Below are 24,480 nucleotides of genomic sequence, written 5' to 3' on the forward strand. Positions count from 1 at the left end.
CCGGAAGAGGAGCCGGAAGAGAGCGTTCAGGTGTCCGTAGCTCGGTGATCGCTGGAGCTCGGCGGTGTTCTTATTTTGCCCGAAGCTGCGGGCGCCATGAAGCCGGCGGTGGATGAAATGTTCCCGGAGGGTGCGGGGCCTTATGTGGACCTGGATGAGGTGGGGATAGGTCTCGGGGAACAGCACAACAGACGAGGGATCATGAGTGGGTTAAGGAAACCGTTACAGCCGTTGTAGTGGATAGGAATAGGCTTGTTGTGGTTAGTTGGATAGTTCCGATTTCCATGACAGCGTGATTCCTTTTACATCTCACGCTTTGCTCTTTTTTATGTATATTTTGCTTTACATTTACTGTGAAATATTGTTTTTCTTATTTAGAATTATTAGATGGCTACAGATCGTCAGAAACAGGCTGATAGTAATTTTATCTCTTCTTGCAGTGTATGTTTGAAAACGTCTCCCCTCCCCCTGTATTGAGTAATTATTTTGCTGTATCCAGTACCCCAAGTTATCTTGAAAAATCTGTTTTATGGCCTCAGTTGTATGATGTAGAGCAGTGGTCTCAAACTCAAACCCTTTACAGGGCCACATTTTGGATTTGTAGGTACTTGGAGGGCCGCAAAAAAAATAGTTGATGTCTTATTAAAGGAATGACAATTTTGCATGAGGTAAAACTCTTTATAGTTTATAAATGGGACCTGAATCCTAAGTTTTAATATAAGGGTCCCTTAGATTGTACTTAAACTGTGCTTTTAATAGCTTATTCATTGTACTATAAAATCATATTTTTACGTTCTACGATTCCACTTCTGACATCTTTTTACCTGCCTACCATATGCCTCAGCTCAATCATCATACTTTTTGACCCTGTCTGCTGATATCTATCCCTGCCCCAGAAGTGCCTTCACTGAGTACAGTAGCTTCCTTCTAATGCTCAGATTTACATTAAATGATCAATCAGACCAATAGAAGAGGCACTGGTTTAACCGAATAAACCTGGTCTTTGCTTTCCTGTTTAATCACTTTGAGAAAATTAGTATGGGGGGAAAAAGAGCAGCAAAGCTTGCACCCTAATGTTTATCAGCCTCTTATAAAAAATATGTGGAGGTATACCTGCATAAAGATAATCACACATATTACATGATCTCCACATAGAATATGTGTACAGATTTGCACCACCTTCAAAGCAGTTATGAATTTGTGTACTGCTGGGGCTTTTCAGTGGCTTTATGTAGGAGCCTTTATAAAACAAGTGCCCTTTTTTGTACTTTTAACATGTCCCTGTAGAACTACTCCCAGAATGGGAGAAAAGCCTTAGACCCATATTCGCTATGCCCTACTTAAACTACCTTTGAAGGTAAATACTGCAAAAGAAGGTGATAAAGTTGTTGGTGTAAAATATAAATACAAGACTGCACATTTATGCTGGGTTTTACTAAGCCATGGTAGAGGTTTCTACTGTGGTCTGGAGTGCTAAATGCTCCAATGTTCATAGAATTCCTATGAGCGTCAGAGCATATAGTGCCCCGTTCCATGGTAGAAACCTCTACTGTGGCTTAGTAAAAGGAGTCCTTATTTCCTTGCTTATATTTTGCATAGGTAAAAATCTATAATATAATTTGGCACTGATCATAATTTTTCTTTTAGGCTGGAGGAAGTACTGGTCTGCTGATGGATTTGGCAGCCAATGAAAAAGCAGTTCATTGTGATTTCTTTAATGGTGAGACTTTAGGAATGTAGCTTGTTTTTAATATGTTACTGTAATTCAGTTTGAACATTCTGGATTTGATGTGTTCAGAATAGACTATATATCTTCCTTTTTTTTTGTATTATTTTTGTTACCTCATGCCAACAGTTCCTTAAACCTGTTATTTTTAGATGACGTGAGTACAATTACAAAACAATTAGATGCAGAAGTATGAAAGTCAGATTAATCATTTGCACTACAGGAGCAGGACTGGTCCATATGTTGTCCTTTGTGCTGCCATGAGGAACATGAAAGCTGGAAATAAGTACTGAAAAATTTCTGAAGTGGTAAATGGCAACTGGTGGTGGGTTGGTACCATTTTGAATCCTGGCACCAATGGGTCAGGAGCGACAGGATTTATCCTTTCCCCCTACCTCTCCCACTAGTCACCAGGGGAATCTATGGTAGTTTTTAGGGTGAGTTATGTTGGATGGAAAGATAGGGGGAAGTGCTAGCATTTATTTATTCCTATCTACTTGACCCCTTATTTTTTTTCTCCTCCTCCATTTTCTTAACATATTTTTCATACTCTTCAATTGCTTATAGTTCAACCTAGTCTTCTTTCTCATAGTAAAATAAGAACAGCCAAACGGGGTCAGGCCAATGATTCATCTAGCCCAATTTCCTGTTTCCAACAGTGACAGGTCACAGTATCTAGCAGAAACCCAAATAGTAGCAACATTCCATGCTGCTGATCCAGGGAAAGTGGTGGCTCAGCCCCCCCCCCCCCAAAAAAAAAAAAATGCCTATCTCAATAACATACTATGGGGTCATTCCAAAGTCAAGTGGACTAGGAGCCCATGCTTGACCCCCCTTGAAATCCAACCAAATTTAACAGGGTGCTGTCTAGGGTCTCAAATGAAACTCTGCAAAATTTTTTGGATCTATCTCAATTTGGTCAGAAGCTAGGAGTGGTTGAACAAAAGCAATTGATCCAGTCCCATGCCTCTTGTGACCTAAAACACTAACTTTGCTTAAGCACTGCGGCAGAAGGAAACTACCTAGGAGTCTGACATTTTGCAGTGTGGTTCAACATCTTGGGTCAAGTTTCTGTGCCAAGTTTGAAATCTTTTGCGAACATGCTTCCATTTCTACAGGTCAGCAAAGCAGGCAAAAAATTCACGAATGAAAATTTTTGGCACAGTTTGGCTCCATACTGTTGCTGGTAGGTAAGTCACCTGAGGGTACAACTTTACCAGCAGACATGTACCATGAGGTACTTCCAAAATTTGCAATACGAGCCTTTACGCTGAAGTAAAGCTGAAGATATGACCATCCAAAAAAATATGGCTTTATGCAAATTTTCACTGTTTTTCTAATATCTCTAATGTGTAGTTTTTTTGTTTTTTATATCATTTGAAAGAGCATGTTTTTTGCTACAGAAGCTATCCTGTTTCATCTTAGACACAACCTTTCTTTGGTGAGAATTAAAGCTTCAAAGATAAGCATTCCTCGTGTGACCTAAAATGCCAGCTTTGCTTAAGCACTGCAGCAGAAGGAAACTACCTAGGAGTCTGAAATTTTGCAGTTTGGTACAACACCTTGGGGCAAGTTTCTGTGCCAAGTTTGAAATCTTTTGCGAACGTGCTTCAATTTCTACAGGCCAGCAAAATAGGCAAAAAAAATCCACGAATGAAAATTTTTGACACAGTTTGGCTCCATACTTCTGCTGGTAGGTAATTCAGCTGAGGGTACAACTTTACCAGCAGACATGTACTATGAGGTACTTCCAAGATTTGCAATATGAGCTTTTACAGTTAGATGATGGTGGTAAGGGTGGCTTACCTGTGAAAGATGGTTACCCTTGCTTAGCAGACTCACTAATCAGAGTTCCTTCGTTGGCCGAGGGACATCTCATGGTGCTAGAGGGCTGGATTGTTGACTTTAGGAAGAGGCATCTGACGCCCATGTAGTCACTAGATTACCTGGGAGTCCTCTTCGATACAGCTGAGGGTCATGTCTATTTGTTGATACCTCACAGACAGAAGCTGTGTGCCTAGATTTCTTCTCTTCTGGAGCGGTCAGCTCCTTCGACGAGGGATTATCCTCAAGTTTTAGGATCCGTGGTTGCATCGCTGGATGTAGTTCCTTGACGAGGGCGTTCATTCGTCCTCTTCAGCATGCCTTCCTCTCACTGGGCGCCACACCGAGATGCCTTTCAGACTTGTCTGCTGTGGACACTGGATACTCGAGGAAGCGTGGACTGGTGGCTTTGCCCGCTCTCATTCTGTGCCTCCTGGATCGTGATGATGACGGATGTCAGCCTTTGCTGCTGGGGAGCCTTTGCAATCGTTGTCCTATTTACAGGTGTTGGTCACCCCCACAGGGAAAGTGACCCAACCGATTGGAACTTGGCCATTCTGATGAGATTGTGAAAGACTCTGGAGGGCCAAGCGACGGCAGTCGCCTATGCCAATCACCATGGAGAATCCAAAGAGCACTCCTCTGGCTCAGGAGGCCGGCCTTCTTTTGCTTTATGTGGAATGTCATTTCCTGGCACTCAAATATACAAAAAGCCACTGTTGTATCAATCAAATCATATACTGGTTTGTCTTAAGTCTAACTTCAAGGATTGACTAATAATAAACCCTTAAGGGTGTGTTTCTCATATGTATGGACTTTCAGACTGCAGTCGGGTATATAACACAGGTTGCTTTATACTTCTTCGGTCCAGCCTTTATTAATTCTTTGTATTTATCTCCTATTTATCTCAGTAACATTATTTTGTATATATAAAACCTTTCTATTTTCCAATAACAGACCGTCACTTAGCTTATAGTGAGTCTGTTCTGTCTTCACCTCTCCTGACATGCATGTTTCAAAAAAGAAACCTTTCTTCAGGGTCTAGGGAAACGATTTGAGGGAGCTGCATATACCTTGTAACATCCCTTAAGGGTGGATGAATTTATTATTTGTCAGTCCTTGAAGTTAGACTTATTAAGACAAACCAGTATATGATTTCCTGGCACTGACAGATGTCAGGTGTGGACAACGTTCAAGCAGACTTCCTCAGCAGACTGACTCTAGGTCAGGGTGAGTGGGTTCTGTCCCTAGAGGCATTCCAAGCACTTATGGGGCGCTGGGAGCAGCCCCACTTTGACTTCATGGCCATGGCAAGAATTAAGAAAGCAGATCATTTCTTCAGTTGAAGATCTGAGCCTGAAAATGAGGGGCTTGACGCTCTGGTGCAGCCATGGCCTCAGGAGATTCTCCAGTATGTCTTTCCTCCTTGGCCAATGATCGGCCGAGTCATTCGGAGGATCGTGGCTCATCGGGCTGTGTCATTCTAGTGATTACAGTTTAACATTGCAGACCAATGGCATGCAGATCTGCTGTGTCTGCACGTGGATTTCCGCCTTCAGTTGTGCGCCTATTCTAACCTTTTCACACTGGGGCCAGTTGCCATGGAGGATCTGGGTCACTTGCTCTTCTGGCATGGCTCTTGAGCGCGCAGCCTTAGAGCAAAAGGATATTCTACCCTGGTTATTGATACTCTCATCTAAGAAGCTGTTCTCTGTGTCGGCTTGAGCTAAGGCATGGAAGGCCCAAAACCAGGTGGATCCGTATTTAGCTCCAATCTCACTGATTCTCATCTTCAGGCTGATTTGGATAAAGGCTTTACTATGGCTTCTCTGTGGGTTCAAGTGGTCTGGATAAAGGCTTCTCTATGACTTATCTTTGGATCCGGGAGTGTCAGTCCTTGTGGACGTCTTTTCCTGATGTCACTGATTTTCTGAAGGTGGTTCTTCATGTCAGACCACCGGTTAAGCAGCCTTGCCCTTCCTGGGACCTTAACCTGGTGCCGTCTAGCCCTTACCAAGGCTGTTTTTGAGCTCCTTTGAGATGCCTCCCTCTTGGACTTGACCCTCAAAACCGTTTTTTGGTTGCCTTTCCTTTGGCACAACTTGTATTAGAACTGCAGGCTTTGTCTTACTAAGTCCACTTCCTCCATATTTCTTAGGCTGGGATTTCCATTCGGATGGTTGGTTCCTTCCTTCCTTCCTGTCGAAGTGGTTTCGGCTTTCCATTTTATTAACCTTTTCCTATCGTAATAAATTTTACGCTGGTTCCCATCGTAATTATTTTAGCAAAGTTTTGTATTATTCACCGTTATCATTTACGGCTATTGTAAACATAATGTAAATAAGTCATAAGTCTGTAAATTCAAATATTTTGTGTTCCTGGCTCTTTATTAGTCCATTCAGACTGTTTATTCACTGTCTATGTCATTTTTGGAATGTCCTGTCATCCGGGACACACGATAGGAAAAGGTAAGGAAGTGTATTGCCTGCCTTTTCAGTCTACAGGTTCCAGGACACAGGATCGCCTGTTGAAAAAACTGGCTGTGCGCAGAGTTCTTCTGTGTTATTTGGATAGTAACATAGTAGATGACAGCAGATAAAGACCCGATTGGTCTATCCAGTCTGCCCAACCTGATTCAATTTAAATATTTTTTCTTCTTCTTTTAAAGCTCAAATTAACTCCGTGGTCAAGAAATGTTTTTTTAATCTACGTATGCTGAGGAAGGTTAGAATTCTCTTTCATCATTGTCACTTTTCCACCTTAGTTCAGTCAATTATTTTATCTCGTCTCGAATATTGCAATGTTATTTACCTTGGTGTTACAAAAACTTGCCTCTACAGATTGCAATTAATTCAAAATACTGCTGTGAAATTGATTTTTGGGAAACGTAAATTTGATCACGTGACGCCGTTGCTTCAGAGTCTTCATTGGCTCCCAATTTGTTTTAGAGATCAATTTAAGTGTGCCTGTGTTTTTAAAATTTTACATGGTATTTTTACTCCTCTCCTTCCTCTATCCTGGAATGTTTATAGATTTTCTTTTGTAAATCTTTATTGACATTTCAAACTTTATAATGTATACAATTGAAGAATCAGAAAAAAAACTTTATGAAAATACATTGTAATCATCACAATTATTACAGTAAACAATTTTTATCCCCTTCTTATCCTAATTATAAACAATAAAATTATATATTATACTATCAATATAATAAAAAAGAATTAATTTTACTCTTCCAAATAAATATTCCACCCCCCACCCTCCCTGGATGTGTAAAGGAATCTAGTGATCAACAATTCAAATTATCTCTTCCTTCCAAAAAAAGGGATTAAGGGAGTTAAGTTTTTCAGTTACTCTTTGATTTTTAAGCTATCTCAACTGCAGAATGACCTTCCACTTCTTTTAAGGAGCTCCAACTTACTTCAACCTTTTTGCAAATCCTTAAAAACTACTTTATTTGCTAAACACTTTGAAAATTATCTTTACCAAACTTAGTCTTATTCTTTTCTTGGTTTTTTATTTGATAACTTATCTATTGTAAACAGAGTCAAGCTTTCCTTGAATGATGACTCAGTATATAAAGTCAAGCATTAGATTAGATTAGATTCTTAGCTATTTCTGGGCAAGAATCCAAAGCTCTACCCAGTACTGTGTTACCAAAGAGTTTCATCTCTCTGACCATTTGTTTGCGCTGACTCATTCAGTTAAGCGGGGCACTCCCACTTCCAAGGCCACGATTTCCAGATGGATCCGTAAGGCCATTTCGTCAGCCTGCATTCTTTCTGGGAAACAGACCCCTGTTTCCATCAGGGTGCAGTTTACCAGGCATATGGCTTCTTCATGGGCCGAAGCTAGATCTGTCTTTCCTGATGTGATTTCCTAGATGGCACACATTTTCCAAGTTCTACAGTCCGTGGTCCTAAGGGCTGACGCAGCAAGTCCACCCTAGTTATTTGGGGGACTGCTTTTGTACATCCCAGTTGTCCAGAATGTCTCACCTGTTGCACTGGAAAAAAGAGATTATGTACTTACCCTGGTAAGCTCTTTTCCAGTAGATAGGTGAGGCATTCTAGACTTCCCCGCCTGTCTATCCTACGCCTGCTTACAGTTTTTAATCTGTTTATGCTTCTCCAAGCTGATTCTTGTTGCTTGTCGGCCCTTGAGAGCTTGGAAGACTTTGTATATTCTCAAAACTGTAACACTTCCCCCCTCTTAGGTCTCTCACCTTCCCCCTTTACACCTAACTCTTTAATCTCTCCACTGTAGTTCCTCTCTCATCTTTCTTCCTGTAAACCGTGCCGAGCTCCGCATTCGTGGAGATGGTGCGGTATATAAACCCAAGGTTTAGTTTAGTTTAGTATATGTGTTCCATTTATTGGGGAGTAGTTTCTGCGCTCCTTTGAAGCCTGTGTTGATGGTTAATGGTACTATTTAATTACTTTTGGGCAGATCAATTTGTTTAGCCTGTTGGTACAGGTGCCTCTACTTCATGTATATTGGCTGCTCCTCAGTGCTTGGGTACTAGCTGTAGAGGGCGCTAAACTGCACAGTGAAGTACACCAAAGGCAGAGTGAAAAATCCATAGTGGATTCCTTCTGCAGCATTTGGGTATGGGGAAATAATCCAGCAGTCTAGAATGTCTCACCTATCTACTGGAAAATAACTTTCCAGGGTAAGTACATACTCTCTTTTTCTCTCACAGCTGTTCCTTGGACTGACCATGTCCTTATTATATATCATCTTACGCTTCCCAAACCATTCTCCACTAAAACTCTCCTCCCAAATTTACTCGGTTTTGAAAAGTTTTCCTGAAATTAATCTCAAGGAACAACTTTTCTTGAGCTCTCCAACTTTTTATTTAGTATCATCTTTACTAGGAATAAACAAGACTCCTGACATGGACAAGAAACAGCAACTCCAACTACAGTATAGAAAATATAACTATTGAATACAGAAAAATCTCTTCCTCCCCTCCCCCCCCCATCACAATGAGAATGCCGGTAGACCATATAAACAAAACAGAAATCTAATGAAAAGTCCGAGTTCTACTTTTTGCTGTGGGTGTTAAGAGTAGTTAAAAGGATTATCACACTCTCTGGAATTGTACATGCTTTTGAGTCAATATTCAGTATTTCACAGTGATATATAGATGAGAGGTTGATCATTTATTTGCTGGTATAGGTGGCACCTTCCCTGAAAATCCATGTAAGAAGAATAGTTTTCTTGGCTACCAATATTGCTCGATCAAAAAATCGCTTCGACCCTCTGGGTATTAGAAATTGGATGTTATATACTCCAACTTAAATCCAGCTGACCTGCCATCTCGCAATTCCATTTCTGAAATTTAAAGTTCAAGAATTGTTTCCAGAAATCAAGTACCCTCAGACAGTGCGAGAATATATGTCCCAAGTTAGCTGAAAAAGTACCATATTTAAGACAGGCAGCCAGTGCTTGCAGGTATGCTTGGCAAGAACGTCGAGGAGAAATTTACAAACATACTGTAATAAAAATTTGTTCTTTAGCTTCCAGTTTACCACATTAGAGAGCGCTTATGTGAATTTCAGGCTGGTTTCTATCAGTTCAGCAGATATTACAAGCTGCAGATCCTCAGTCCATCTCTGAGCTAAATTAACATAATCCAGCGGTTCAGTTGCCTTCTGCAAAGTAACATGAAGATACCACAAAGGAACTTTAAACTGAGAACCAAGGATATAGGCAGAAGAAGGTATCTCACAAATGTCTTCCACTAAATATGTGACTAAAAATCTGCTCACGTAGCAACAAAGCTGCCAATAGGCAAATAAATCATGGTGAGTTAAAGCATACTCTTGACATGTAGAAAAATCTTTTATACTCTTCAGCTTTTATAAATCTCTCTCTCTACAGGAAAAAGGTCTTTTACTGAACTATGCACTATTTACAGTGGTCTTGCCTTATCTAAAATCTTGCCAATATCTACTTCAAGAAAATTTAGACCTGTGGTTTACTTTTGATTTACTAGTCTTAAAAAGGCAATTACATCACTGAAAGGATTTGGTTCAAATGTCATTCTGCTTCTTCACATCATAGATCATAAAACTTGGGCTTCATCTTACAAGTTATACAGCGTGCTAAAGAAATTTTATTCAATGCAATTATTAATGCTCCTCAATCAGACAAGATATCAGATTCTTAGGTCTTACATCATCTCTTTCTAACTCTAAAATTTGTTCCAATAGCCCTTCAGCTTCAAATTTAACATATTTCATTGATGAGGTTAATTCATTTAGCGTGACACTCCTTCCCCCCTCCCCCCCCCCCTCCTCATCTTCTTTTTCCTCTGGCTTATCACTAGCTTTCCTGTATAACCCCACTCTTTCTGAACCTTTGGGTAGTCTTGTAGGAAGCTTCATTTGCATACTTTTGATTCTGCTCTCTTACCTCTGGTCTGTCCTCCAATTCCTCAGTTGTTTTCTTACAAGCATGACAGTAGGAGTTTGTCGATTCTGCTCATGTTTATTTTTATAATTCAGTCTTTTTCTGCTATTTTGGGAGGTTTGTTTTTGTGCTGCAGAGGATCCCCTTGGGGGACAGCTCTGGCTGCGGGAGAGCACTTACTCTAAGGCAGAAGATCTACTTCCAAGGGGTAGGCTGCTTTGTAGTGCACCTACTTGGACAGCCTGTATTAACAGTTTGGGAGCTCAGGGACCATTCCCTTGGGAATATAGCTTGTCCCAGGTTTGTCCACTAGTGGGTTTGAGTGCAGGATGTGTGGCTCTGTAGCGGAAGGAAGGAGTCCATGGAGATATGTGGCGAGAGGCACATATGGCTGGCTGGTGCACATATGGCTGGTGCTTCTCCTCCTCCTCTGTGCTTCTCCTCCTCTGTGAGCAGTGGCACCCTTGGAATCTCAGGAGGCACACTAGTGGGCCGCAGCACACGGTTTGCAATACACTGGTTTAAACTGTCAGCACTGATAGGTATGATCTCAGAATCTCTCCAGGAGTTAGAGCTAGAGGTTCCTCAGGCCTCAGCTACGCATTGTTCACTTACGAGTAGCACTAAGCCACAGTATTATGTTTTCCATCACATTCAGACATCGCAAAGATGCTTATAGATCATTGGGAGATGCTGGAAGGGCCACTCTGATGTATGCTGCATTTAACTAGCTCTTGGTTCCCCCAAAGGTGGTTTCTATATTGGCACAGGTTACCAAGCGCACCTCTCTTCCCAGTGAAAGCAGCTTGGTGTTGGACGCCCAATACTGCTTTTGACTCTGCGGCCCCTGGTTTGAAAGCAGCCATAGCGGCATCTTTTGTTATCCAAGCCTGTCATTCTAAGTTGTGCCACGATCCAAATACTATTGTGGACAAGAATCTTTCATTTTTGATTACTGGAGTGGATTACGTGCTGATGCCTTTTATGACCTTTTCAGGTTTGTGATCAAGCTGTCAGCTTACTCTGTCTCTGCCCGCAGGATGCAGTGGATTTGACAGTGGTCAGGTGATTCTTACTCCAAGACGACTCTAAGGGGTCCTTTTATTAAGGGGCGCTAAATGCTAAGGTGCCCATAGAATATAATGGATGCCTTAGTATTTAGTGTGTGCTAAATCAGCCACCTTTAATAAAAGGACCCCTTAGTAAACTGCCATTTAAGGGTAGTTACTCTTTGGTAAAGGCCTGAATGACCTTATGGTAGTCTTAACGAAAAGCAGCACAGCCAAAAAGATGTGTAGAAACCAAGTTCAATTTTATTGTGCAGACATTGGATAAAACTCATATCCAATGTCTGCATCAGGTTAATAAAACTTGAAAACATGAATAAAACAGATAGTATATGTTAAAACAAATCATATCTAATCATCAATATAGATGCTACTTGTCTATAAAGGACATAGGGACTGCAAGAAAAACCTATGGGTAAAAATGCACATTAATACATTTGTGCCAGGTCTGAGGCACCATAGAGGAGTTTACAGAGGATTTCATGCCAGGTTTTTTTTGTCGCATATAACCAGAAAGGAAGTGCCTGCAAGTTTAAAAGGCAGATGGGACAAAAAAAAACAAACACCTCACAGAGAAACCCCTACAGATTAGAGAATGACATGGAGACAAATTTTTCCCCGCCCCTGCGGGAACTCATTTTCCCGTCCATGTGAGTTTTTTTTCCTATTGCTGCCCCATTCCTGTAAGCTCCATCCTCATCTGCACAAGCCTCTGTGTATAAAATTTGAATATGTTTAACTTTCTGCATGGCATGGTATCCTGATTAAGCAATTGGGTGATGTAGCATTGAGGCTGTTTTCTAACCCTGATTACTATAAAGCTTATCACTTAAAATACATCAATGTTAATTTACTGTTTCAAGGTTCAAAATCCTGATTTATGAGTACAAAACTATGTGCAAGTTTTGGGGGTTTTTCTGTGTATTCATTTACTCTACAATAACTTTTTACATTTGGCTTTGGTTGCAGATTTTGAAGATCTTTATGATGACGATGATATCCAGTGAAAATTCACTTAACTGTGCAATGCCAGACCTGCAATCCAACTGTAGTTTAGTGTTTTGACTGGTTGGCTGTATTTACAAAGAGGAAGGCAGTTTTACATGTCATGGATAAGAAACTGCTTAGATATGTCTGAAATAGATGCTTGGCAAAGTTTTCCCTGTCGGAAGGTGTCATATATATTGTTAAATTTGTTAATATGCTTTGAGTAAAACTGTACTTGTGTATATGCAAAGGGGTTGTGTGTGTGTGATTGGTCCCCCCCTCCCCTTCATATCAGCAGCTGTTAACAGTATTCTGAAAAATCCTAAAGCTTTATAAAAATGAAATCCTTTTCTTTTGTTAGAGCTTTTGCAAAAGTTAACATTGCAGCCCTGGGTTGTTTTTTTATTGCCAGCAAACTTTCTAGCAACATTCTATTTGTACTGAGCAAACCACAAATCCATCGCTTTTTGCAGTGTTGAGGTGGCTTTGAAAGACCTCTCGCTGTATGTATCACATGTAAGTGCTGCAAACTTCTTTGAGTTTCAGGCTACACAATATTAAAGTTATATTTACTCAAAGGCATGGATTCTGTGAACAGTCCTTACATTGACTGGTGACTTCAAAAACAGCGGCAGCTGCATGTCACACGTAGGCAGTGTTAACAGAATCGTGGCTACCGAAAAACGTAGGCATCGGTAATGTAGGTCTTCAAAACCCTACATTATTGGTCTACATTATTGGTGCCTAAGTTTGATGGAAAATCGTGCATAGCGGCCCCTAAAGTCATCTCCACTCCAACCACACCTACTATATGACCTTAGGCGTCATGCTTAGATGAGATCCCGGTGCCTAGTTTTAAAAAAACTTTTTAATTGGTTTTTAATGGCATGGTCAATTATCACACTGATTAATACCAATTAAAGCAATGACGTTAGGTGGCAGTAGGGCACCATTTATAGAATCCTGGCCAAAATGTATTTACACATTTAGATTATCCTGAAAATTAAATGCATTTGGGCTCTTGAAGCAGCATTATGTGCTCCTCATACATACATTTGAATCTAGTGCATTTAAGACACCCTCCTGTACATTGTTCACATTTTGAAATAAGCAGGTAAAGCATGTAGAACAGGAGTGTCCAACCTTTTGGCTTCCCTGGGCCACATTAGCTGAAAAAAAAAGTTTCTGGGGCCGTGCAAACACTGCAGCAAGACAGTGGAGGGAGCCGGCAAGATGGTAAACAACCGGGGGCAACAGAGGAAAACACTGGATTGCCCTTGACCAGGGCCACACAAAATGCTTCATGGGGCCGCATGCAGCCCTCGGCCGGACACCCCTGGTGTAGAACATGGTTTATGGAATTCTTTCCAGTCCTTCTGCATGTTGGGGTAGGGGATGGGATATAGTTTGAAGGGGTAGCTTTTATTTTGGGGGGGGATCAGGAGAGTAGAGAACAGGAAGAGACAGTTTTAAAAGGTGGAATTCTGTTAACATTTTTGAGTTATTTTTCCCCCAAATATAGACATTCTTGCCTGCTGCTGCATAATCCTTTCCAACGTGGAAAATTAAAAATAAATGGTTGACTTATATTAGGCAGTACAGTTTTAATTCATATGCTTGTAAAATAATAAAAGCATGGCCTTCCTTCCACAGGATACAATCAGAAATGAGAAGGTGTGCAAGATTTAATAGCTGTAAAACAGGGGTGTCCAACCTTTTGGCTTCCGTGGGCCGCATTGGCCGAAAAAATTTTTTCTGGGGCTGCACAAACACTAACACTAGCCGATGAGCCAAAAAAAGGTTCAGCAGGTCCCAAATTTGCAATCACTAATAGAAGATGTACATATCTAATAATAAACCTTCATTAAAGGGACACTGTAGAGAGGAGCCCAAAAAAGCAGTAATACTTACCCTGACTGAGTAATCCTCCACGTGTACCGCTGACAGTGGGAGCAGCCACAGGCTTCCTCATCCCCACTCTGATGAGCAGAGATGCGTGCTCCTGGTTTTCCCATTCACTTCTATTACAGCTACGGTGAGCCTCTTCAGAGGTGAGCCTCATCAGAGTGGGGATGCTGAATCAGCTGTCAGCAGCACATGTGGAGGATCGTTTAATCAGGGTAAATATTACTGCTTTTTTGGGCCTCTCACTTTGAGCTTAGGCTCCCTCAAAATGAATATCTCCCCTGCTGTAGGGATCCCCAAGCCTCACCAACTGACAAACTGACAGCCACTTCCTCCTCCTCCAACTTTCCAAGTTCTGCAGCTGGCAGCAATATTGCAGAGTGACTGCCTTCCCTGCTCCCCCCCCCCTTTGGCATTCATGCATGCATCAAAGCAGTGGCAGCTTAAGGATATTGCCATTGGCTGCAAAGCTTGGAGATTTTGGGTTGCAAGACTGGAGGAAGATGTCTCTAGTTGGCAGGACTTGGGAATCAATCCCCACTAGCTCAAGTATTTATAAATAGCATTCAAGCAGGGAGAAACTTTGGTGCCCATCTACTAATTATGGGCTCCAGTCCCTCCTCCAAATCAGCTGTATATTACTACGCCATTGAATACAAAAATAATTGTGATGCACATTTCCCAGTTAATAAATTCAAAATAAAACAAATTTTTTTTCTACCTTGTTTGGATGTTTTGTTTTTCCATCATCTTGGTCCCAGTTTCTCTTTCAGCTTTTTGTCTGTCTTCAACTAATTCTCTTTCCAGTGTCTGCTGTCCATTTTTTTCTCCTCTTCTCTCGTTCCATTTCCTTCTTATGCCTTTCTCCAATGTATTGATTTTTCCTTTTCAGCTTTCTTAACTTATTCTTTTCTTTTTTGCCTCTGTCCACTCAAATCTTGCCTTCTTTCTCACCCTTCCTTTTAAATGATCAGCTACCTCTTAATTCTCCATCTTCTCTCAGTTCCTAACTCTCCCATTTTCCATCTCACTCCTTTCCCAATCTCCTATTTCCTGCTTTCTACTTCCCATTACCACATTTCTACCACTGTACTCACTGCTCTGTCACTCATTTTGTCATCTCCCTTTTGACCTTATCCACCTGGCTCACCACTTTAAGAATCCCCTTCCATCTCTCCTCTGGTCAGGCTATAATTTCCTGTCCTTTTCTTTCCATCTCCTAGCATCTTCTTATCCCAGCTCTCTTTCCTCCTCTGGGTCCATCTCTGCTCCTCTATCCCCATGGTCCAACATTTTGCTCCCTTTCTTTTGTTTTTCTTCCCCCCCCCCCTTGATGCTGAACAATGAAATGGAGGGGGAAAAAAGAGATGCTGCATCTCTCTGTCTTCCATCCACAGGCCTAACATTTCTCCCTCCCATCCCCAAATCCAACTTCTCTCCCTTTCTCTTTCCAACTGCCCCATCCCATCTCTCCCCCTGCCTGCCTTCCCCAGGTCCACCATTTCTCCCTTTCTCTTCCCAACAGTTCTCCTTTTAAGTATCTCTTTCCCTCTTCCTCCACATCACCCCAGGTCCAACTTTTCTCCCTTCAGACTATTGCCCACCATCTGTCTGTAATCTGTTTCTGGCCCTATAAGCTATCTCCCCATATCCAATCTAGCACTTCTTTTAATACCCTCCCCCTCTGTACTTAAAAAAATAAAGTCCAGGAGGCTTCCTTGGCCCAATATGTTCTCCCCCTTCTCTCTCCCCAATTGCACCATCTCTTTCCCTCTCTCAGACACCCAATTCTCCCTTTCTATTATCTCCCCCACCTTTGCATCTCTTTCCTTCATTCCCTCCATTCTTCCATCTTATGGCTCATGCTCCCCTCTATCTTTCCCTTCATTCTGTCTCCTTCACTGCTACTCCCAGCCCTCTGCCTTCTCCTGAAGGGCTACTGCTGCTGGTGTCTGTAACGCCCAGTTCCTAAGTCCATTGATTTTAAAGATTATTTTAGCACATGGGAAGAGCTTGGATCATTATGAGAATGGAGAAGAGAGGGCTTAGTTCCTGAAGTTCCCTCAAATCTATGAGCTGTACAGAAGGAGGGGAGGGAGGGTATGTGGTGGGGAGAATGAATGAACTCCATGCTGCCCTTCGGGACTAGAAACCACTGGTTTGGCTTCTCTCCGCAAGATGCATGCGGTCCCATTCACGCTTGAGGGTGTTTTCTGTCTTGCTGGCGCCCTCCTCCATCTTCCTGCAGCGTTCACTGAAAGCCGCGGGCAGCGGCTTTCATGCGCCTCCTGCGGCTGATCTGGAAGCGTTCCCTCTGATATTGCGATGTCAGAGGGAACACTTCTGGGTCAGCCGCAAGAGGCACATAGGATCCCCTGCCTACGGCTTTCAGCGAACGTTGCAGGAAGATGGAGAAGGGCGCCGGCAAGACAGAAAACACCCCATCACCCTCGAGCATGAGCGGGGCCGCAAAACATACTTCTTGGGGCTGCATGCGGCCTGCGGGTTGGACACCCCTGCTGTAAAAGAAAGGTTTGGGTTGCCCAAATGCTTTTTTTCTACTATAACTATCCCTTCAGTCGTATTCGACCCTTGGATACTCTATAGCAGGGGTACCCACACTTTTTTTGGCTTGCGAGCTACTTTTAAAATGACCAAGTCAAAATGATCTACCAACAATAAAAAAATTTTTTTAAAAACCCACAAAGCTCACTACGCAGAGAAAATGTTAATTATCATTTATATTGGGGGGAGGGGTTTCAAAGAGGTCAAGGCAGATGACTTTAAAATATGCAATGTCACCTCAGTAATAACTATACAAAAATACACATATACCCCCCTCCCCTTTTATTAAATCGCCATAGCGGTTTTTAGCACAGAGAGCTGTGCTGAATGCCCTGCGCTGCTCTAGATGCTCGTAGGCTCCCTGCGCTAAAAACTGCTATTGTGGTTTACTAAAAGGGGGCCGTAGTGCAAAATATAGACAGCAGATATAAATTCGGACACATTTTGATCATTAAATTTCAAATAAATTCGGACACATTTTGATCACTAAATTTAAAATATAATCATATTTCCTACCTTTGCTGTCTGGTGATTTCATGAGTCTCTGGTTGCACTTCCTTCTGACTAAATCCAATATGTCTTTCTTTAGAAACATAGAAGATGACGGCAGATAAGGGCCATAGCCCATCAGGTCTGCCCACTCTACTGACCCGCCCTACTATCCTAGGGATCCCACTCCTGGTGACAGGATCCCTTGGCTTAACCCTCTAAGGGATCCCACATGGGCATCCCATTTACTCTTAAATTCTTGCACTCTGCCTCGATCACCTGCACCGGGAGCTCGTTCCAAGGATCAACCACTCTCTCAGTGAAGAAATATTTCCTGGTGTCGCCATGAAATTTCCCGCCCCTGAGTTTGAGCGGATGCCCTCTTGTGGCTGAGGGTCCTTTGAGAAAGAGAATCTCTTCTTCCATCTCGATACGGCTGGTAATATACTTAAACGTCTCGATCATGTCTCCTCTCTCCCTACATTCCTCGAGTGAGTACAGCTGCAAATTTTTCAGCCTTTCCTCATACGATAGGTCCTTGAGCCCCGAGACCATCCTGGTGGCCATCCGTTGCACCGACTCTACTCTCAGCACATCTTTTCGGTAGTGTGGCCTCCAGAATTGCACACAGTATTCCAAATGAGGCTTCACCATGGTTCTGTATAATGGCATTATGACTTCAGGCTTCCAGCTGACGAAACTCCTGCGGATGCAACCTAACAACTGTCTTGCCTTAGTTGAAGCCTTCTCCACATGATCAGCAGTTTTCATGTCTGCGCTGATGATCACTCTCAAGTCTCGTTTTGTTGAAGTTCTAGCTAAGGTCTCACCATTCAAGGTGTAAATTCTGCACGGATTTCTGCTGCCGAGGTGCATGAGCTTGCATTTCTTAGCGTTGAAGCCCAGCTGCCAGGTCGAGGACCAAAGCTTCAACAAATGTAGATCCTGTGTCATACTATCGGGTGAATTGCCGTCTCTCACTATATTGCATAGTTTGGCGTCGTCAGCGAATAACGTTACCTTACCTTGAAGCCCCTGAGTTAGGTCCCCTATGAATATGTTGAAAAGGAGCGGGCCCAAGACTGAGCCCTGCGGTACTCCACTGGTCACCTCTGATGTTTTAGAGAGGGTACCGTTAACTACCACCCTCTGAAGTCTGCCACTCAGCCAGTCATTGACCCATGTAGTTAGTGTTTCTCCTAGCCCCATTGATTTCATCTTGCTCAACAGCCTGCGATGCCGGACACTATCGAAAGCTTTGCTGAAGTCTAGGTATACAACATCCACGGATTCTCCCAAGTCTAACTGTTTTGTTACCCAGTCAAAGAAGCTGATGAGATTGGATTGGCAGGACCTACCCTTGGTGAATCCGTGTTGACTGGGATCCCGTAGATTCTCCTCATCCAAGATTGCATCTAATTTACGTTTGATTAGTGTTTCCATGAGTTTGCATACTATTGATGTGAGACTCACCGGTCTGTAGTTTGCAGCCTCTGCCCTGCAACCCTTTTTTACATTGGAACGACGTTAGCTGTTTTCCAGTCTATGGGGATTCTCCCCGAACTTAGGGAGAGATTGAAGAGTTCTGATAGCGGTTCTGCCAGGACATCACGCAACTCACTGAGCACCCTGGGGTGTAGATTGTCCGGTCCCATGGCTTTGTTCACCTTGAGTCTTGACAGTTCATAGTAGATGTCGCCAGGTGTGAACTCGAAATTCTGAAACGGGTCTTCCATGCTGGGTCTTGTCTACAACTGCGGACCGTGCCCCGGTGCCTCGCTGGTGAAGACCGAGCAGAAGTATTCATTCAGTAGTTCTGCTTTATCGGAATCTGATTCTGCGCAGTTCCCATCTGGTTTTCTAAGGCGTACTATCCCGTCTGTGTTCTTTTTCCTATCACTAATATACTTGAAGAAGGATTTGTCCCCTTTCTTCATGTTCTTTGCCAGAGTCTCTTCCACTCGAAGTTTGGCCTCCCTGACTGCCGTTTTGACCGCTGCAGACCTCTATGTTCTAGTTTAGCTTCCCTAGTCTCCGTTTGTTTGTAGGAAATAAATGCTTTTTTCTTCTCCTTGACTAGGTGCGAGATTTCTGCGGAGTACCATTGGGGTTTGTTGTTTCTCCGCCGTTTGTGTACTGATTTAATGTAGAGGCTTGTCGCTTCATGTATGGTAGATTTCAGGGATGACCACATAGCTTCCACATCATCGGTCGTAGCTTGGTTCTGCAGTGTCCGGTGGACGAAATCTCCCATGCGTTCGAAGTCAGTGCCTCGGAAGTTGAGTACTTTTGTTTTCGTGTTTGATCTAGGGAAACCTTTCCTGAGGTAGAACCACACCATGTTGTGGTCGCTGGAGGCTAGCGTATCTCCTACCGAGACCTTCGAGACGCTATCCCCGTTGGTGAGTACCAGATCCAGGATCGCCTGGGCCCTAGTGGGTTCCAATACCATTTGTTTGAGTCGTGCTCCCTTTATGGATGTTAACAGTCTCCTGCTGCCGCTGGTTGTTGCTAAGTATGAGTTCCAATCTGCGTCAGGCATGTTGAAGTCCCCTAGCAGAACAGCGTCTCCCCGTAGAGTGATATTCTCTATGTCTTCAATTAATTCGAAGTCTTTGTCTTCCAGTTGTCTTGGAGGTCTATATACTACACCAAGATACAGGCATTTTTCCCTGCCTCTGGCCAGGTTCACCCAGAGGGATTCCTCAGTGTACTTGACATCTGTGATTCTGGTAGTTTTGATGTCTTCTTTAATGTATAGTGCCACCCCTCCCCCTGACTTTCCCTCTCTGTCCTGACGAAATAAGTTGTATCCCGGTATAGCCATATCCCACCCATGAGAGTCTGTGAACCAAGTTTCGGATATTGCCACCACGTCAAGGTCGGCATTCATTATTTCGGTCTCTAATTCTAGAATCTTATTGCCTAAACTGTGTGCATTAACATACATAGCCCTCCATACCCCGTGATTGCTAAGTCCCTGTGGGGAGTTTCCCACCTGGGGTATTGTGACTCCTAGAGAATTGTTTGCAATGGGGGCACTTACTTTGGACTTAGAATCGGAATTTCGGCTCACCTCGTCAGGATCGTTCCTTACTGCACTTGTATCTGAGTGGGTACCCTCCCCCGACTTACCTAGTTTAAAGCCCTACGAAGCAGGCATGCTTCCTCTCTTCCAGACCTCATTCCATTCCCCAACCAACCTCTCTCTGTCCCTCCATGAGTTCAACTTTTTCTTCCTCTCTCCCTGCCACCTCCCCTTTCTTTCTTTTTCTCTCTCTGTTTCTCCCTGTCCCCTCTTTCTTTCTTTCTCTCTCTCTCCCTGCCCACCCCACCCCACAAAACCGCCACCGCTGCCGATTTCTCCCTGCTTCCACGACACCAGGTGCTTACAAGCGGCGGACACACAGGCCTCCCCCCCTCCCCCCCGACATCAATTCTGATATTGAACTTCCTCTCCGATGTCGGGGGAAAAGGTTTTGGGCCTGGTGCTTGTACAAGTCTGCCCTGGTGACGGGGAAGCAGAGAGAGCATAATGCAAAGGCAACGCAAATCTATCCCGGGCTCCACAATCGACTCGCGTTGCCTTTGCGATTGACCTTTTGGGCACCCCTGCTCTATAGGCTAGTCCTTGCTATGCTTCCCTATTTTTTACAGCTTCTTTCAATTCTCTGGAAAAAAAATTTCTACATGTACACAATATCTATGATTTTAATGGTACAATGCAAACCATCATGAGCATTTTACTAAAGGTGTCCTATTAATGCTGGTAGAGCCTGTTAATCATTTGCTAAATAGGCACCAAGTGAGAAGCTGAGTGTTCATCTGAAATGATCTATGCATCTCAAAACCTCTCTGAACAGAAGGAATGGTCAGAGCAGGGTTGTAAAATTAAATATATCCCTATTCTCATAGCAAGACTGGCTTCCACCCATTTTATTTTAATAAATTAATATCCCTTGGTGCAATACAGCCCGTGCTACATCAAACATCTCTCAATTGCAAGAGAAAAGAGTGCTTAAATGTTCACTCAAGATCTGTTCATGTAGTCCATTAAATCCATACTTTTGAAGGAAAAGGTGAAGAAATACCTCTTGCCACTGGAATTATGAATACACAAACTGGTCATTCGTAGTAGGAGACAATTTTTTGCATTTAGCTTATGAACTGATCCAAACAAGACTCAAAACAGGCTGAGCAGTTAGCAGAAAGCTCCGAGATAAACTGGTTAAGTATCAGAGGGTGACATTCCGTTTAACTGGGAAGAGTAAAATGATTAGCAAAATAGAAAGGGTTCAATTATGCCATTTGTTAGATTCTGTGTTTCTATAAGCAAGGGATAGCTTTGGAAGGTATTTGTTTTGCAAACAGGGGTTAAGATCTACAAGTTGAAAGCACTGTGAACTCTGAAATTCTTACAGCTCAGCACCACCAAGAAGACTGCCCATAAGGGAAACTTGCTGTAGGGGCTCTATTGAGCCCCTGTAAAGACTATATTAAGGTTCCAGCATGGAAATAGTTCTTGAATTGGAGGTCTGGCTATGTCCAGGTGTGCCACTAGCAAAGCTCTCTTCTCTCAGCCCCAGAAACAGGAGAATCATAGAAACATAGAAAGATGACGGCAGAAAAGGGCTATAGCCCATCAAGTCTTCCCACTCTACTGACCCACCCCAATAAGTCTGAATGCTAATGACCCAGTTCCTTAACTCGACCTTCGTAGGGATCCCACATAGATGTCCCATTTATTCTTGAAGTCAGGCACGCTGGTGGCCTCGACCACCTGCACCGGAAGCTTGTTCCAGTGATCCACCACTCTTTCCGTGAAGAAATACTTCCTGGTGTCACTACTAAATTTCCCCCCTCTAAGTTTAAGCGGATGCCCTCTTGTGGCCAAGGGTCCTTTCAGAAAAAGGATGTCATCTTCCATCGACACGTCCTGTGATGTATTTAAATGTCTCAATCATGTCCCCCCTCTCCCTGCGTTCTAGAATGTAGAGCTGCAATCTGTTCAGTCTCTCTTCGTACGAGAGACCCTTGAGCCCCGAGATCATCCTAGTGGCCATCCGCTGAACCGACTCGACTCTAAGCACGTCTTTACGGTAATGTGGCCTCCAGAATTGCACACAGTACTCCAGATGAGATCTCACCATGGTCCTTTACAGTGGCATTATGACTTCTGGTTTCCGGCTGACGAAACTTCTATTGATACATCCCATCATTTGTCTTGCCTTGGATGAGGCCTTTTCTACTTATTTGGCAGCCTTCATGTCTGCACTGATGATTACTCCCAAATCTCGTTCTGCTGAGGTCTTAGCCAATGTTTCTCCATTTAAGGTGTAAGTTCTGCATGGATTTCCGCTACCGAGGTGCATGACCTTACATTTCTTAGCATTGAAACCCAGCTGCCATGTTGAGGACCAGTTTTCCAACACAAGAAGGTCCTGTGTCATATTATCCTGCAAACAGCCTTCACTTACTATGTTGCATAGTTTGGCGACATCGGTGAATAATGTTACCTTACCCTGCAGCCCTCGTGTCAAGTCCCTTATGAATATGTTAAAAAGGAGTGGACCCAGGACTGAGCCCTGAGGCACTCCGCTGGTCACTTCCGATGTTTCAGAGATGGTGCTACTTGAACTCTAAGGTCCGCCATTGCCATTCCTTTATCAAAGTCCTCCTTCAGGAATGCCACTACAGATGAGAAGGTTGACCTGCTCTAACGCTTCTTTGCTGCACCAGTGATGAAATGATGCTGCTGCAGTGATCCCACTACACAAGCAAAATAGACAAGGAGCTGATTATTCATTAGTGATTCCTACTGCTTACTTAATTTCAGTGTACTGGGTCACTCGACTAAAGTTTTATGGCATGGGAACAACTTCCCTCTAAAGACTTTAAGAAGTCTGAGGATTACTAAAGAATATTTGGGTTTGGCTTATCCTTATATTCCATGAGAATTTATAGATTAGGCCACTTTATAACTTTTTGCATTTTGTCTCATTCACACTAAATATTCAGGGAGACCAGAAGGAGTTGGCTTTCTTGGTTCTAAGTGAGGGTTCAAGTTACTCCTAATTAACGACCTACCATTATTACTTATTTCTGAAATTTTAAAAAACATGCTAAAACAAAACTGTAGAGAATAGCTATGAAACAACTCAGATTGTAAAAGATTGTAAAAAGTCTAATTCTACAGGTATTTTGTGGATTGTGATGCAGACATAGAGCCTTTTTGTGCTGCTGACTACTAGAGTGCCGATAAGTATTTAATTCTTAATGATTCACTAGATTCAGATACTATCACAAGGGCAAACATTGGGTCTCTCTTCCTATAATAAGACCTGGCGGCTGAAGTTTCAGAAATCAATATATGCTTTAACAGCATCCAAAAAGAAATACCTTCTTCCTATGTGCCCCTTATCTGCAGTTTCATTTGATATTCATAGTTCTTTAACAAAAAGATTTTCTCCAAAGGTAATTTATTACAGTATTTCTCCTCTGCATGTATGAAGACTCAATATTTTCTATGAAAGAAAAAATATTGGAAATATAGATTGAGCAATGGATTGATTCAATGAGAACAATTTAGAATTCAAGATTACTACTTTGGTAAAACACCAATGTTTTGCTTCCTGGAAGACCTTTTGTCCATAATAGAAATTTAATTATGGTTCAGACATATGTCCTCGATTCAAAATTGTGTGAAATACATTATGCTCATCCACAGCTCATAACAATAAGATGTATTCAATAGAGTCCATTTTAGGGAAGCTGGAGTGGTATGCAGTTTCAACATAGGCAATTGCATCAATCCTATCAAAACAGCACATGCTACTCAACAGTCACAGTGTAGCAAAAGAATTGGCTGCAGTCTTATTATCAAGAATACCTTTCGACAATTTCAACTCAAATTCTCTCCAACACACCCTTACTCAATGTGGTCTTATCCCATCCTTGCAGAGCTATTCAGTGACAAACTAGTCTGATGAGACACAGTATATCTACATTATCGTAGTAAATGACAGCAGATAAAGACCTGAATGGTTCATCCATTAGTTACACACATTATAAATTCATGGTTAAATTAAATTGTCTTTTTTTTCTTTGATATTTCTGGGCCGTAGACCCACCTAGTACTGTCCTTTGGTTTCAACAACTGGAATTGCCATCAAAGCTCACTCCAGCCTATCCAACCATCTCATTTGTGAATTCATACCGTAAAGTCTGCCAATAATGTCCTCATGTTCCAAGTTACTGGAGTTCCCATCGATGTCCTCCCTAGCCCATCCTATACTGAATCGCCATATATGGGACACAGAGCATGCAAGTCTGTCCAGTATCAGCCTTAGTTCTTCAGTTTATACCATTTATTTTTTAATTAGAGATCCTGTGTTTATCCCATGTGTTTTGTTTTTTTTAATTCCATCATCATTTTCCTTTCCATGAAAAAGAATTTCCTAATATTACTCCTAAATCTACCTCCCCATAACCTTAATTCAT

The 24,480-nt window shown here is 42.5% G+C and overlaps 1 long non-coding RNA gene across 1 annotated transcript; it reads left to right on the forward strand.

Moving 5' to 3' along the window:
• Positions 1-6: 6 nt before the first annotated feature.
• LOC117367266 lies at positions 7-12,271 on the forward strand. Its single transcript, XR_004540718.1, has 3 exons — positions 7-159; positions 1,648-1,720; positions 12,004-12,271. It is a non-coding gene; the product is annotated as an uncharacterized LOC117367266 (long non-coding RNA).
• Positions 12,272-24,480: the final 12,209 nt, after the last annotated feature.

The sequence above is a fragment of the Geotrypetes seraphini genome, chromosome 9 (genome assembly GCF_902459505.1).
Source record: "Geotrypetes seraphini chromosome 9, aGeoSer1.1, whole genome shotgun sequence".
Taxonomy (NCBI): Eukaryota; Metazoa; Chordata; class Amphibia; order Gymnophiona; family Dermophiidae; genus Geotrypetes; species Geotrypetes seraphini.